Source organism: Pinus tabuliformis, chromosome 2_1, assembly GCF_031772625.1.
Source record: "Pinus tabuliformis cultivar Carrire ecotype Pingquan chromosome 2_1, CPIR1, whole genome shotgun sequence".
NCBI lineage: Eukaryota > Viridiplantae > Streptophyta > Pinopsida > Pinales > Pinaceae > Pinus > Pinus tabuliformis.
The window spans coordinates 334,011,690-334,024,449 of NC_142299.1; positions in this window are offsets into that span (position 1 = coordinate 334,011,690).

The following is a 12,760-nucleotide window of genomic DNA, read 5'->3' on the forward strand; positions in this document are numbered from 1 at the left end:
CTCCCCTCTGACAGCCAGACCATCACCCTGCCATCGACTCGATCGACTGCCACCGAGAATAGTGCAAAAGTACCAAGCAAGTCAATTCAAGTTATGTTGCTCACAAGCAATCAATCAGCTTCCAGTTGGTTAAACAGAAGATTTGACCCAGCAACCACCCCAGGACTCATTCCCCTAAAAAAATGCGTAGAGGCTGCATACATTACCCACTTTGCTCGCTGGGAAAATTATGCAGATAGGCCGAACAAACACCCAGTTCTCGTCCCTATCTCCCTCAAAAAATTGCGCAGTTTTACTAGCTAGCCTTCCCGATGGTCGATTGACTACTCATTTAGAAAATTTCTGTAGTTTTCTTAAGTAGGCCCTTTGCTGCCCAGCAATCCTCTAAACTCAGAAATTGCATAGAGATGATCAACAAGCTGGCTTGCCAGCCTCAGTACAATTTCTCTAGCCTCCAGCTCTAAGCAGCAGACTGCAATTCCCTCTAGGAATTGCGCAGTTTCCGCTACCAAGCCCCAGCGAGCTGACTGCCAGTTCATCTTGGGAATTGCATAGTTTCTGCTACCAGTGACCCGGCCAGCTGACTGCTAGTTCCCCTTGGGAATTGTGTAGTTTCTGCTGCCAGCGACCCGACCATTTCTGTTATGAAACCAACTCAAGAAAAGATAGAAAAGATAGATCAATGCCTTAGAATTCAGCCTCTTCGAGGGGGAAACCTCCTTTACATTACATAAATGAACAATTCTTGGATGATTCAAATGACAAAACCTCCTTTCTATATATAGGAGTCTAAGAAGTCACAATATAATCTAGCCGACCTAACAATAATAATATAAAGCCACAAAATTAACAATAGAGGGATTCTATGGGGCACAGTAATAATAATATGGGGGCAATAGGGGCACAACAATATTAATAAGGGGTATAACTACAATAGTAATGGGGTAATCACTAGTATTATAGGGACCCAACATGCCCCTTGCTTTCAAAAAATTGTTGTCCTCAACGCTTGAGTAGTTCTGGATACTTCTGCATAAAATTCTCATCCTCCCAAGGATAATTTTAGGAGCGAATGTTCGCCCTTTGGCGAAATTAAGGGGTTTAAAATTCTTAGTGGGTGAATATTTTGTATCATAGTACATTTTTACAAATCACCTCAAATAGCCCACCTTATTTTAAGGGAGAGGGTAAAAAAGGTAAATTTAGCCCTTGAAATTAGGACTTACAACCTTCCATTCGCCCATTTTCAAGAATAGGTTTTATTTAGGTGAATCCATTCGCCCATTTTCAAGAATAGGTTTTATTTAAGTGAATCTTATGGGCCAAATACCATATTTAAAAACGAGGTATGGTAAATTAATAAAAATATAAATAAATGAGAGGTATGGTAAATAAATAAAACATTTTTTATATTTACTCCATAAGTCACCTTATATACATGTAAGAGTGTAAACAAATAAAAATATAAGTAAAGTGGAGGTATGGTAAATAAATAAAACATCTTTTTATACTTACTCAATAGGTATGGTAAATAAATAAAAATATAAATACTCAAAAGGTATGGTAAATAAATAAAAATATAAATAAACTAGACATATCGTAAATAAATAAAACCTCTTTTTATATTTAGTCCATAACCCTCGTTCTATTTATGAAGGCTCAAGAAAGAGGTTTTGTTTAAGTGAATCCTATGGGCCAAATACCATATTTGTAAAAGAGGTATGGTAAATTAATAAGCATATAAATAAACGAAAGGTATGGTAAACAAATAAAACATTTTTTTATATTTACTCCATAAGTCACCTTATATTTACGAACACTCAAAAAAATGGGTTATATTTAGGTGAAACTTATGGCGAAAATACTATGGGACAAATACCATGGACTAGATTGTTATTAATACCGTGCAAAAAACCATTATTAACCCTAATATTAGAATTAATAAAAATAAAAATGGCACATGGTATTGACCCATGGTATTCACCAAAATGGCACATGGTATTGACCCATGGTATTCACCTGGAATGTAGCCTATTTAAATGGGGGAATTAAACCAGCATGTAGCCTATGCTAAGATTCACTAGGACTTTACAAAGTTTTATTATTTAGTGAAAGACTCGCCAAGATCTTACAAGATTTTATAATTGAGTAAAATATTCGCCATGCCTGGTGAGAGATTCGCCAAAAAATTATATATACATATTATATTATTGATAAAATCGCCTTCCATTTTTCCTATATACCATGGAGATTCGCCCATTTATTATATTTATAAATTTAGGGGGGGTTCTTAAAATTTGCCGTGCATCCTCCCATGTGGAATCTTCAGCGGATAAGTTCTTCCACTTGGTAAGATACTCTGAAATTGATCAATTTTGTAGCTATCGAGTTTTTGTTTCTATGACTGCTTCCGGTTCCAATATAATTTTTCCTTCCTCGTCAAGTTCTGGAAATATTGTTTGAACTGGGAGCTTGTCGCCTATAACCTTCTTTAAACATGAAACATGGAAAACTGGGCGCAATCGAGAAGCTGTAGGAAGCTCCAATTTGTATTCCATAGTACCAATCTTTTGCAACACCTTGTACAAACCATAATACTTTGGTGATAATTTATTATCCTTCTTAGCTTGCTTGAGGGACATTTTCTTATATGGTTGTAGCCGTAGGAATATCCAATCACCTACATTAAAACTTCTTTCGCTGCGATGTTGATCAGCTTGTTGCTTCATTCTATCTTGTGCCAACACGAGGTTATCCTTTAAGAGTTGGAGGACTTGTTGTTGATGTTCGACTGCTTGAACCTTAAAATTTTCTCTTAAATATGATGTGATGGATGGTGGTTGATACCCATAAAGTGCCATAAATGGGGTCATTTTTGTTGCTGTATGGAAGGAAGTGTTATACCACCATTCAGCCAAAGGTAACCATTTGACCCATTGTGTCTGTTTATCAGATACAAAGCAACAAAGATATCCTTCCAAACATTTGTTTACTATCTCAGTTTGCCCATCAAATTGAGGATGATAAGATGAGCTATGAGCTAACTGAGTACCAAGACAAGAAAATAATTCTGTCCAAAAATTTCCAGTGAAAATGGATCTCTGTCACTTACAATAATCTTTGGGTTTCCATGTACCTTTTGAATTGTTTCCATAAATGCAATAGAAACTGTACTAGATTTAAATGGATGTGATAATGCACAAAAGTGTGCATACTTGGTAAGTCTGTCAACTACCACCATGATGACACTCTTTCCCTCAGACTTGGGTAAACCTGTGATAAAATCCATTGAAACCTCCTCCCAACATTGGCTTGGAATGGATAAAGGTTGTAATAGACCCGGTGTCTTAATTGTTTCAACTTTATTTTGTTGGCAAACCAAACATTCACCCACAAAATTTTGAATATCTGATTTAAGGCCATCCCAAAGAGATTCCTTCTTAACCCTGTGGTAAGTTTTTAAAAATCCTGAGTGCCCTCCTAAGGGCTAAGTGTGCAATTCCATAAGAATATTTTGTTTTAGTTGGGAATTCTTATAGAGGTATAAGCGATCTTTGTACCATAACGAATCATTTTGCCAGCTAAATGTATCAGACGTACTGGAATCTTCTTGTAGCTTTCGAATAAGTGCCCACACTTCTTCGTCATTCTTCCATTCCTCCCTTGCTTCATTTATCCAATCTGGTTGGATAATAGAAATGGCGCACAACAATGCTTCCACATCCCCATCCTTTCTTGAGAGTGCATCTGCCACCTCATTTTGCTTCCCTATATTGTAGATGATTTCAAATTCATAACCCAACATCTTTGTGACCCACTTTTGTTGCTTTTCAGAGGATAAGGCTATCATGATCCGTTTTTACCTTGAAGTGTCTTCCCATTAGGTAGGGTCGCCATTTCTTAAGTGCATGGAGTATTGCCAACATTTCCTTCTCATAAATAGTTTTTCTTAAAAACTTTCCCTTGATTGGACAACTTTCGAAAGCAATGGGTCTTTCATCTTGCATTAGAACAACAGCAATTCCATTTCCTGAAGCATCACATTCCACAATAAAGGTTTTTGTGAAGTTCGGTGTAGCTAAGACCGGTGCTTGGCACATTGCCTCTTTAAGATGTTCAAAGGCCTATGTTGCTTCCGAAGTCCATGAAAATGCATCATTCTTCAATAATGTTGTTAGAGGTGCTGCTATTCTCCCACAATTCTTAACAAACTTGCAATAATACCCTATCAACCCAAGAAATCCTCGCAGATGTTTTACGGATGTGGGGATTTTCCATTCCTTAATGGCTTTAATTTTGCTAGGGTCTACCTTAACTCCTTCATGAGATACAATATGACCCAAATATTCCACCTCCTGGACTCCAAAGAAACATTTGGATCCTTTTGCATATAATTGTTTCTCCTCCAATAGTTGTAGCACCCTGTCAACATGTTCAACATGATCCTTCCAAGACTTGCTGTAGATTAATATATCATCAAAAAATACTAACACAAATTTTCTAAGGAATGGTTTGAAAATTGAATTCATCAAACCTTGAAATGCTGAAGGTGCATTGGTAAGGCCAAAAGGCATGACCAAAAATTCATAATGACCCTCATAAGTTCTAAATGTTGTTTTCAGAATGTCTTCAATCTTCATTCTGATTTGATGATATCCTGAACGAAGATCCAACTTGGTGAAGTAAATTGATCCATGCAATTCATCTAGTAATTCACCAATGACAGGAATGGGGAACTTATCTTTAATAGTGAGCTTGTTGAGCTCCCTATAATCTAGAAACATGTGCCATGATCCATCCTTCTTGTGCATTAATACTACTGGAGCAGAGAAAGAACTTTGACTCGGTTGAATTATACCAGCCTCTAGCATTTCTGCAACCATACGTTCAATTTCACTCTTTTGGACATAGGGATATCTGTACGGCCTGATGTTTGGAGGAACACTTCCTGGAATCTGATGAATAACATGATCATGATCAGGCATAGGTGGGAGACCTTTGGGAGTCTAAAATATCTTTGAATGATTGTCCAAGACTTTTTGGAGATCTGGAGAAATAGATGATTCTAATGTGGAAACATCTAGCGAACATAATTGTGCAATTACACCTCTTTACTCCTTTTTTAGAAGTTTTGTCATACCATTAGAGCTGATTATCTTTCCTAGTTTCCCTGCAATACCCCTTAATTCAAATTTGTTTCCTTCCATAGAAAATTTGATGAAAAGTTCTTGAAAATTAAAAGCTATTGTACCCAAGGATTGTAGCCATTGGACTCCTAGTACAACATCAGTACCTCCAATTGGAATGGAAAGCATTGGGATAGTCAATACATATTCTCCCATGGATAGCTTGATGTTATGGCACCTTCCAGAGAAATTTATTTTTCCTCCATTTGCAATCATCACTGGACACTCTGGTGCTGGATATAGGAAGCAATTCAATTCTTTTGCTACCCTACAATGAATAAAATTGTGTGTGTTCCTGAATCAATCAACATATTACCTTTTTCTTCTTGATTTGTCCTTTTATCTTGATGGTTTGAGGAGTGGTAATTCCCGCCAATGCATTACAATATATGGTTGGATTTATTTGTTCTTCATCTAGGCTTTGTTCCTGGACTATATCCTCTTCTTTTGACCTTTCTTGCTCCTTTTCTTCTTCCTCTTCACAATCTATGTAGAATGATTTCTTCTCAGCACACTTATGACATTTAGTGTATTTGCTATCACAACTGTAACAAAGCCCTTTTGCTCTTTTTTCTTCCAATTGTTGTGGTGTCAACCTTATAGGCTGTGGAAGACTAGGGGCAACAACACTTCCATCTTTATAGTTGTGAGTAGTATGCTTCCTGGTTGCCATAATTTTGCTTTCCATTTTTCTTGCTAACCTGAATGCCTTCTCTAATGAATCAGGTTCCCAAAGGCGAACATCATGTTCGATATTATCCTTTAAAGACCCTATGAACACATCAATCCTATGCTCCTCTGGAATATCTTTTACCCTTATGTTCAATTTTTGGAACTCCTCAATGTGCTCCATTATTGAACCCTTTTGTTTGAGACTTATCAATTGGCTAAAAAAAGTGTTGCTTTTTGTTTCCTCATAATGTGCTATCAATTCTTCCGTAAAAATTGCCCAAGTGATAAATTATTTATGAGAGCAAAGCCATTGATACCATACAAACTGATTTGGTTCCATATATAAAGTTGCCATACGTACCTTTTGTGTGTTTTGCACATTATTGAGATCAAAGAACTACTCCATCTGTAATATCCATGTGGCAGGATCCTTGCCATCAAACTTCCTCATATCGATTTTTAGAATATGGTGAGTCTTCGATCCAACATTAGAGTCTACGGAATCATGATTAACATATCTTTTGTTCTCATCACGAGTTTCCTTTAGTACCCTTTCACCTTTATTGACCATTTCTTGTAGCAACTTATTCATATTTATCTTCAATTCTTCCATCTTATCATTCATGCCATCAATTTTAGCTTCTATGCCTTTCTTTAAACCATCCATCTTAGCTTCTACATCTTTCCTTAAACCTGTTATCACTGAAAATTTTGTTGCCAAAATTGCTCAGACTAGCTTAAGGACAAAGTGTTTTCGCAGCGCATAAATCCTTTAACAGTTTCGCAGCGCTACATGTTTAGGTGGTTTCGTAGCGTGCTACGAAATTGGGAATTTGTCCGAAACCATAGCTCACCCATATCACCTTTGTCTCCTATGGGTTCTGTGGGAATATGATATATGCATAGAAAAGCCTGTTTCTGCAATTGATGGTGGAGTTTGTAATTCATCTGAGTTACGGCACTATGATGAGCTTCTACAGGTTTGCTTGCCTTCTAGTGAGAATTTAAAGCTTGCTAATCAGGACAAAAGACCTCAATCAGTTCCACTGTCAATGACAGCTGATGTTAATAGGAAGGTGGTTTGTGAAATGGGTGCTGGTGGTAATACTGATGTTCAATCAGAAAATCCAAATTCTGAGTCCTTGTTTTATGAGCCCCCTCGCCTAGCTTGGATTTTCCATTTATTAACTGTGATCTTATAAATTCATGTAGCCATCTTCAGCAAGCATACAGCCCTCTTGGTGTTCGGCAAATGATAATGTTTGTTTCTATGACTGTGTTGAATGCCGTGTAATTCGGCGAATAGATGTTAAAGTGAAAAATATCTACTGGGCATGATTCAAGAAGCAGATATCGGTGTTGGTATTAGTGGTGTGGAAGGGCTTTTGGTGGCCTTGAATCTTTCGGCTTCGAGCACGGAGGGTCAACATCTGCTGCAAAAGGACATGGTCTCATCCTCAGCATTTTACACGTGTCTTCTGTTGAACTAAACTAATATGGTTGGCGTGTCATATAATCTATGTGCCCCAGTCTTTGTGGATTCATCGCGTCCAATTTCTCCAGGTTCTTCAGATATGATGTTGAATAGCCACGTCAGGGTAGGGGATGGAATTTGTTCAACAGAAATGCCCTCTTCTGTTCCGAATAGCGGTCATAGCCATTAGCCTTCTGGAAGACTCCATTAAAGCTAAAATACCAAAAATAGATTTTTATTCGACACAGTGCTTTTCTCACAGACAGCAATTAGCCTTCAATTGATAAAGAATGGCAAAAGCAGGCCTATTTAAAAAACCAAACAGGTCTTTGGAACGCTCTCTCTCTTTGTCCTACTGTCGATTGTTTTACTGCTTATGCTCGCGCTGGGAATGTTTTCTGTACTCCAAGAAGCCATGAAATATAAGAAATTAACTGAGAGTACAGATCCAGACGGACACAGTTATGGAAATGAAGAATCAAGGCGGCCGGTGGAGGTTTTATCATGGGAGCAACCAGCCTTTCTATATCAAAATTTTCTGACCAAGGATGAATCTCAGATGAATTGCGCCCATTTAGAAAATTTCTTACACAAAGCAAGAGAAGAATCTCAAACGAACTTATGTGCAGCAGACCGTAGAGCCACAGAGTATAATGCATTGCGTGCATCAAGAGTGAAGTGGCGAGCTTTATTAGAAAGATTGCGGAACTGCATTGTTGCTCCAGTTGCAGGTGCGACAGAATTTACTGAGTCCCTTCGTGCTTTGGCTGTTTCACTCAGCAGTTCTACCTTTGATGAAAATGAAGATGATGGTACGGTGGAGTTTCGGGCTTGTATCAGGGTTTTAGCAGAGAAGGTAGGATACCTTGCTCAACAACGCCTGGAACTTCTGGAAAGGTGCGCAAGGGCAGAGGCTGCCCAAAGGCATTTATCAAAAGAATCTGAATAGCAAGACAGCCTTGACAGTAATGTGATGACGGATGAACACTCTCTTCAGCAGTATAATGCAATCGATATTCTTAAAGGATGTCTCTAAATGTTGAGTTGGATGAAGTTCTGGCTTGTGAGGCGGTTTATGCATTGTGTGTTAGGTTCGCGTGAAAAACATATGGACATGTTTTGAGAACTCATTATTACATTTGCATCAATCAAATGCTTGTCAACCTGTAGTTTCTGAATTTTCTACACATTAACAGTGACAGAGATACAATGATTGGTCTGTGATATGAAGCATGTCATGAATCAGATCTCGTGCTTCCATCATAGTGCTCTGTGACAGCAAGATTGGATTAGCAACAGTAATTCAATATTCGTTGACCTGGACTTGGATTGCAAAGATATGTGAGCAGAGCCATTCTGAGAGGTCAAAATGTTGTTGCTTCCAAAGGTTGAGATATTACTAATCAAGAGTAATTCTGAGATTTGCTTGACAGTTTGATGGTGTTGATTTGCATTGCAGGAACATAAATTTAGATGCTACAGATGGTACCTAAGTTTTGGACTTATATTTATATCAGGGCACAATACTTGTAATGCAGAGGTCTCGTTTAAAACCTAATGGCCACAAATCATCGGTCCTTTCAAGAACAGATTTAAAAGAATCAGTGCAGGACCAGCATACTCAAGACAGACAGATCCAGCGAGATGATGAATATTATGATGGAGAACGAGTATCAGGCTTTCCTTCTGAAAGTTAAATGCTCCTGAAATTGGTACCATTGCTTCTCCTGACATCTCTGTTGCAATGGACACATCTGAGGATGTCCACATGGAAGATAAAAGCATGGTTGATACTGTTCATACTAGCAATGGGAAAACCAATCTAACAGACATAAAAGAGGCAGCTTACACAGAAAGATTAGCAAAGATAAAAAGAATTCTATCTGGAGAAACACCCATACAATTGACTTTACAGTTTTCGTATAGTCACAACAGGGCAGATCTTCTGATACTGAAGACAACAACAAATCTTTATTTGAATTGTGTTTATAGATCTTGTCATGAAGTCTGGAACATTATACGGAAAAAGGCCCTGATATATTTTTCTTTAATGCTAAAAATCTGACATGGCAAAGGTGGACAGCAGATCAAGGACGTGGCATTCTGATATGTTCCGAATAATCAAAGATGAAAGGCATAGTTCATTGGATTTGAACATCTTTGAGGAAAACCAAAGGCCGATAAACAAGGACAGTTTTCTATTTTTCAGGGGCAATGGAGAAAGTGCAACATCAAAGTCCAGTAAGCAGCTACAAACATCCATCACAGCCACCGCCAGAAGGAGAGCAGATGTCAAAGAACGAAGTTCATTGTAATTAAAGCCATCAAAGCTACAGTTGTAGTAATCCACTTGGCAGAGAATGAATCTTGATTGTAATAAATGCTATGTTCAGCATGATGTAGAATTAGAATCCTAATTGTTTTAGGTTTCTAGAGCTGTCAGTTAGTAGTAAGTGGCTTTTATTAGTTAGTTTAAAGGTGAATAGGTGTCATTAGAAAGGGACTTCGAGTTCCCCTCAGATGAATCTGAGTCAGGTAGAAGAACTTTATAAATAGTTGAAACAGAAATAGACAAGGGGTTGGATGTTTTGGAGAAGACTGTTTTGGTTTATGTATAAACAGATTTCAGTAAAGCAAATGACTTTTTTTTCTTCTCAGGATTCACAATGGATCTTCTTGTTCAAATGTGTGATGGTATATTTTCTTTAATGTTCGTTTACAGTTTTGTTAATGCATAATCACTCAGAACTCATGGATCATACTCTGACTTCCTGTATGCCTTTGCAAACTGTGGTTTCATGTAAGTTATGTTTGAACATTTAGATGTAAAGTGCCCTGACTTCTATGAAAAGATAGTGTTGTTGTTTACTGAGATATTAGTGACTCCATAAGCCCAATGGGAATCAATTCAATGTTGTCCAGCCAGCATACTTGCTCATGTGTCTTATAAGAGTTAGCCATCTTGTCATTAGTCAACATTCATAACCTTTGAGAGAGCCCTCTTAGACTAAGGAGGCTAAGCCTTAGTCAAAATCCTGGTTTGAAGTAGTTACACAGAGTCTTACTGATTGGCAGCCTTCAGTGCTTGATTTTGTGATAACATTTTGGTGCGTCTGCCGGGAGCCTGAAGATTATTCTTTCCCGAAATTATGAAGCTGAACTTCTGAAGGTAGCAGGAACTCAGAAGGTTTTTTGAGGCTACAAATCTACCTTGGCGACTCCATTGTTAAAGAATTAAAAATTCATACATTCATGGTGATTCCACTGGAGTTATGAAGGACCCAGATGCTACCATTCTTGTTTCAAGGTATGCATGCATAGATTTTTCAGGAATTCATGGTTTCCCAAATCATTTTCCCAAGCATGCATATTTTCTAAGGAATGGTCCAAAATTCAATGGAGAAGATTTGAGTTTAACTTTGAAGCATATATCAGATTTCTGTAAATTTTCAGAGCTTCTTAGAGTTAAACATGAGGATGTTTGCATTAGGTTATTCTATGATTCATTTCAAGGGAAATGTAAACAATGGATTGAAAGCTTTCCTCCTAAATCCATTAAGTCATTTGAAGACTTTTGGCTTATGTTCTTGGAGGAATGGATAGATAGGTCAGAGGTGGTGGCAAACTCTCCTTCAGTTGAGGGTTTCAAACAATGGAATGATGATCATATTAATGAAGAAATAGGTGAAAATTTTTCTTTGTCCTTGTCCTGATATCTAAAGTCATTTGACTGTAAAGCAGAGGATAAGATGAAATTTTTGGATGAAGTTGCTGAGGACATTCAGAAAGACATTGAAGGTTTAGAAGGTCAAATTCAGGCATATAGTTTTCATGATCATGATCATTATTTTCAGCAGCTTTCTATGGCAGAACATAAGGAGAGAGTACTGTTTCCTTTCTCTTTTACGATTGAGGAAATGTACGCTGTTGTTGAAGATCAGTTTGCACAGCCGGAAAGTTACAAGAAAAATCAAGCTGATTATGTATTCTGGGATCCTATAGCTGATTACATGGAAGAGTTTTACTCTCCAGTGTTTCATTTTTCCTATAAAGATTAGAGACAATTTCAGTGGCAGCGGTCATCACACTATCATATTGGCTCTGAACTCCGATGCAGTCAAAGAAATCAAATATCAAATAAGACAAATGATTGGCTACATTGGAAATTTTACATTGATTGAGCTGAAAGAAATTTGAATTGTTAGGGTAGGTAGGTAGGAAAATGCAAATAAGCTCAAGGTTGACTGAGCATTTCTTTTAGTAGTGGTAGATATAGACTTCTTTCTCCTACAATGATCATCCAGCTAAAGCCCGAGGTGAAGGCCCAGAAGCTTGAAGGGAATGATTGTCGAGCAAATTTCAGTTTGTCATAAGAAGACAAAGCACTGGAACTGCAGGTTCTTAGTGTACCACAAGGGCACACTATCCCAAGTGGAGCCACTGTTATCACTGAAAATTCTGTTGCCAAAATTGCTTAGACTAGCTTAAGGACAAAGTGTTTTCGCAGCACATAAATCCTTTAACAGTTTCGCAGCGCTACATGTTTAGGTGGTTTCGTAGCGTGCTATGAAATTGGGAATTTGTCCGAAACCATAGCTCACCCATATCACCTTTGTCTCGTATGGGTTCTATGGGAATATGATATATGCATAGAAAAGCCTGTTTCTGCAATTGATGGTGGAGTTTGTAATTCATCGGAGTTACGGCACTATGATGAGCTTCTACAGGTTTGCTTGCCTTCTAGTGAGAATTTAAAGCTTGCTAATCAGGACAAAAGACCTCAATCAGTTCCACTGTCAATGACAGCTGATGTTAATAGGAAGGTGGTTTGTGAAATGGGTGCTGGTGGTAATACTGACGTTCAATCAGAAAATCCAAATTCTGAGTCCTTGTTTTATGAGCCCCCTCGCCTAGCTTGGATTTTCCATTTATTAACTGTGATCTTATAAATTCATGTCACCATCTTCAGCAAGCATACAGCCCTCTTGGTGTTCGACAAATGATAATGTTTGTTTCTATGACTGTGCTGAATGCCGTGTAATTCAGCGAATAGATGTTAAAGTGAAAAATATCTACTGGGCATGATTCAAGAAGCAGATATCGGTGTTGGTATTAGTGGTGTGGAAGGGCTTTTTGTGGCCTTGAATCTTTCGGCTTCGAGCACGGAGGGTCAACATCTGCTGCAAAAGGACATGGTCTCATCCTCAGCATTTTACACGTGTCTTCTGTTGAACTAAACTAATATGGTTGGCGTGTCATATAATCTATGTGCCCCAGTCTTTGTGGATTCATCGCGTCCAATTTCTCCAGGTTCTTCAGATATGATGTTGAATAGCCACGTCAGGGTAGGGGATGGAATTTGTTCAACAGAAATGCCCTCTTCTGTTCCGAATAGCGGTCATAGCCATTAGCCTTCTGGAAGACTCCA